Raw genomic sequence first — 5,262 nt, 5'->3', positions numbered from 1 at the left:
TGAATGTCTCAACAGAAATCGAGACTCATCAGACCAGGCAACATTTTTCCAGTCTTCAACTGTCCAATTTTGGTGAGCTCTTGCAAATTGTAGCCTCTGTTTCCTATTTGTAGTGGAGATGAGTGGTACCCGGTGGGGTCTTCTGCTGTTGTAGCCCATCCGCCTCAAGGTTGTGCGTGTTGTGGCTTCACAAATGCTTTGCTGCATACCTCGGTTGTAACGAGTGGTTATTTCAGTCAAAGTTGCTCTTCTATCAGCTTGAATCAGTCGGCCCATTCTCCTTTGACCTCTAGCATCAACAAGGCATTTTCGCCCACAGGACTGCCGCATACTGGATGTTTTTCCCTTTTCACACCATTCTTTGTAAACCCTAGAAATGGCTGTGCGTGAAAATCCCAGTAACTGAGCAGACTGCGAAATACTCAGACCTCAGTCTGGCACCAAAAACCATGCCACGCTCAAAATTGCTTAAATCACCTTTCTTTCCCATTCTGACATTCAGTTTGGAGTTCAGGAGATTGTCTTGACCAGGACCACACAACTAAATGCATTGAAGCAACTGCCATGTGATTGGTTGATTAGATAATTGCATTAATGAGAAATTGAACAGGTGTTCCTAATAATCCTTTAGGTGAGTGTATAAAGTGAAGAGGATTGGTCCGAGGACAGATCCTTGAGGAACTCCATAACTAACTTTGGCGTGCATGAAGGACTCATCGTTAACATATACAAACTGAAATCGATCTGATAAATAGGACTTAAACCAGCTTAGAGCGGTTCCTTTAATGCCAATGAAATGTTCCAGTCTCTGCAATAGGATCTGATGGTCAATAGTATCAAATGGAGCACTAAGATCTAATAAAACCAGTACAGAGACAAGTCCTTTGTCTGATGCAATAAGGAGGTTGTTAGTAATTTTCACCAGTGCTGTCTCTGTGCTATGATGAGCTCTAAATCCTGACTGAAAATCCTGAAATAAACTATTGCTCTGTAGAAAGTCACACAGCTGTTTAGCAACTGCTTTCTCCAGGACCTTAGAGAGAAATGGAAGGTTAGATATAGGTCTATAGTTGGCTAAAACATCCTGATCAAGTTTGTGCTTTTTCAGAAGAGGTTTAATATACAGCTACTTTAAAGTACTGTGGTACATAGCCTGTTGATAGATATAGATTGATCATATCTAGAAGTGCTGACTAAGGGTAAAACATCTTTAAGCAACCTAGTCGGGATGGGGTCTAAGAAGCAGGTTGACGGTTTAGATGAAGAAATTATTGAAGTTAGTTGGTAAAGGTTGAGGGAAGAAAAACAGTCTAAACATATATCTGGTTCTACAGCTGTTTCTAAGGTTCCTGAGTTTAGAGATAAGTTGGTGCCAGTTAAGGGCAGGTCTTTGTGAATTTTGTTTCTAATAGTTAGAATTTTATCATTAAAGAAGCTCATGAAGTCGTAACTACTGAGAGCTATGGGAATACTTGGCTCAATAGACCTGTGACTCTGTCAGCCTGGCTACAGTGCTGAAAAGAAACCTGGGGTTGTTCCTATTTTCCTCTATTAATAATGAGTAGTACGCTGCTCTGGCATTACGGAGGGCCTTCCTATAAGTTTTAAGACTATCATACCACCTCTCAAAAACTGGGTAAGTACTTGGCAACACCCATTAACATCCCAGCCTTAGCCGCAGCTCTCCAAAACCATCCCGATGCCGCATTCGTGCAATTCCTCTTAAAGGGACTTACAGAAGGCTTTCACCCCGGAATTTCCGTACTACCATCCGTCCCTTTCTTATGTAAAAATCTTCATCTGCCATCAACGAGCCAGAGTCCGTATATCACCTGATTTCCAAGGAAGTCGAAGACAGCTTCATGATCGGGCCGTTCACTCATCCACCATTTCCCAACTTCCGCAACTAGGAAATACTCTGGAAAGAAGCGTCTCATATTCGATCTTTCAGCACACCATGGCAGTACCATTCCAAGCATCAACAGTTTGATCCCGAGTGAAGACTTTTCCCTTCACTATGCCATCAACAACGCCATCAACCTAATTAAACTTGCCAGCAAAGGATCATGGCTCTCGAAAGTAGACATCACCAGCGTTTTCAAAGTCCTCCCCATCCATCCCGATTTCTGGCGTTTCTTTGGTATCTGCTGGCAAGGGGCTTATTACTTCGCAGTCAGGCTCACCTTCGGCTGCAAAAGCAGCCCCAAACTCTTCGACACCCTGTCAGAAGCCCTTTGCTGGATCCTGCTAAATAACCACAAGGTTCCATTTCTCGTCCATTTCTTGGACGACTTCCTCATCATTTCTGCTCCCTCATCACCACCCACTTCAGGTCTGGTCACACTGACATCCGTATTCTCCGACCTCGGAGTCCCACTAGCAGTAGGGAAAACAGAGGGCCCCTCCATATCCCTCGAGTTCCTGGGGATCACCCTAGACACAAACCTGTTCCAGGCGTCTCTTCCAATCGAAAAGCTCAGCCGCATCAGCCTTCTGATCTCTAACTTTCTTCTTACCCCATCCTGCACCAAACAGCAACTCCTCTCCCTCCTTGGCCACCTCAACTTTGCTTTTCACATCATTCCCCAAGGGAGAGCTTTTATCTCCCACCTTCTGTTAATCGCTTCCTCCGTACCATCACTCCTGAGCGCCATTACCTGGACAATCCAAGCCGCACTGAACTCCGCCTCTGGCTCCATCTTCTTGCTAACTGGAACGGGATCACCTTCTTCTATGAAGAACAACTGACCCATCCACACGACATCCACCTATACACCGATTCCGCTCCTTCTATCGGTTTTGGGGGTTTCTTTAATGGAAGGTGGTTTGCAGCAGAGTGGACCCCAGAGCTTGCTCGTGTCAGCCAGGCCTCCTCCGCTCTCTTTTAAATCTACCCCATCGTAGCCTCCGCCATTCTGTGGGGTCACGAATGGTCAACAAAGACCATCCTCATATACTCCGACAACCTCGCAGCCGTCGACATAATCAACAAAGGTCGCTCTAACTCCCTTTCCATCATGCCGTTTATACGACGCTTAACCTGGCACTCATTCATGCACCAGTACATCCTTCGTGCAGCTCATGTTCCCGGCCATTCCAACGTCATTGCTGACTCCCTGTCTCGCTTCTCTTTTCAGAAGTTCAGGCTCTTGGCCCCCCGATACAGATACCCATTCAGCACAGGTTCCACCATATTCGGCCACGGTTCCACATGTAAATTCTGGCCTAACATCCCTGATCGTCTACTCACAGAATTCCATAATCAACAGCATAGCACCCTCGACCCTCTCATCCTACTGGTCAGCTTGGAAGAGCTTCTGCCATTTTCACGAGAGAGAGTGGCTTGCGTATGGACTGTTTTGTTCTGTTTGACTGTTTGTCCTAGTAAGCTTGCTGTAGTTTTCTCGGTCCTGGAAAAGTCTGGAAGCAAAGCTGTTTTCCCCCTTTTGTTCACTTTGTCTCGTCTTAATCCATAACAACACATGTCTGTAAGTACTGCTTATGTTTTATGAGACTCACTTATAATGGTTATTGGAAACAGCATTTTAATTGTGTGAAAAACATTAAAAAACGATCGCAATGTTAATCGCGTTAGCCCATTAATGGCATTTTCCATGTTAAGTTAGCATCGTGCTAATCGTAGTTATTGTGATGGCAAGCTTCATATGCCGAAGAAATTGTGACCTTTATTTTTTATTTTTGTATTTCAGTTTTACAGTGTTTCTAACAGTAAACATCCCGAAACTACCTGCTGTCTCCTGGATGTTTATTCATTAAAGAACCTGTTAGCTATCTGCCAAGCTAGCCACTGTGTCTACATCATAGCGAGGGCAGAATAACAACATTAACTTCCCGTCGTTTGATCTAGTCACCACATCCTGTTTTATCAGCTACGCCCATTCCATAATGGCCATCAAAACACACACCATCAAGGTCTATCTTAGCAGCATCAGTTTCTTTCTGTCCAGCCTCTTACCATCCTCAGATTACATTACTTCTCAGAGGTCTCCAGCGGCAAGAGCCAGCTCAAGACCCCCGCCGACTTCCCCTCACAGCAGACTTGCTGTCCACGTGCATCCACACCATCTGCGCCAGATATAGCATCCCTCACGTGTCTAGAACCTTAGAAGCCATGTTCACACTTGCTTTCTTCGGACTCCTCAGATGCTCCGAATTCACCGCATCTACCCATCGTTTCAACCCCCGCCGGCATGCCTGCATTTCAGACCTGTCACAGTTCTCACACGACACCATTGTCTTCTACTTAAAGCAAACCAAAACCAATCAAAGGGGCCAGCCCACTCCTGTCTTTTTCTTTGAAGCCCAGTTCCCTCTGAATCATTTCAAGACCCTCGCCAACTACTTGCTACTCCGGCAATCCCAGAGCACAACCATGACAGACCCTCTTTTCGTCTCCGAGTCCGGCCTAGTGGCCACTCGATTCTGGTTCCACCTCCACCTTCGCCTTGTCCTCTCTCCGGCCGGGATTTCCCCCTTTAATGTCTCAGGTCACTCCTACAGGATTGGAGCCGCAACTTCCGCCTCTCGCAACGGCATCCCGAACACCTCATTCAGATCATGGGCCGCTGGTTCTCCCAAGCATACCACCGCTATCTTCGCTCAGATCTCAAGATAGCTAGATAGATCAGCCCAATCTTCTCTCAATTAACCTGAAGCTTTTGGGGGGTCCGTCGTGCCCGGGTGTTACGGCCCCACAACGCTTCGGATACAGCCTCTAGCAGGCACAAGCCAGCACTTCTGTCTTGTCCATGAATAAAATCATTCAAACGTATCTGTTGACAGTGTGGTCCTTGCTAGTGAAACTTGGTTCGTTGTTTTCACAGGACCCTCATCCACCCTCTGTTTGTTTGTTACCTGCCTGCACCTCTGGTTACCAATAAAAGTTACCTTTAAGAACAACTCCAGTTAATGCCTATATGTTTATGGCCCCCACACCCCTAGACGTTATACTGGGAGGCTGTGGCTTCAACCAAGAGGCTGTAATTTTTTTCTTTGCTATTAAAAGCAGAATCTCAGTAAGGAAGTCAAGTTCTTGTCTATAACATTATCTGGGACTATACCCAATATGTACAATGCTGGATCTAAATTAAAGTCAATACCCAAAACATGTTTTATTTCCTTTTTAATATTCTTCCAATAATCTAAAATCTTAGGGCAATCCCAAAATATATGTGTAAAGTCCCCAACCAATCCGCAACCCCTCCAACATCTCTCCGAAGTATTATTGTACTTGTAATAGAT

The sequence above is a fragment of the Micropterus dolomieu genome, linkage group LG21 (genome assembly GCF_021292245.1).
Source record: "Micropterus dolomieu isolate WLL.071019.BEF.003 ecotype Adirondacks linkage group LG21, ASM2129224v1, whole genome shotgun sequence".
Lineage (NCBI taxonomy): Eukaryota > Metazoa > Chordata > Actinopteri > Centrarchiformes > Centrarchidae > Micropterus > Micropterus dolomieu.
Note: the sequence above shows the minus strand (reverse complement) of the source record.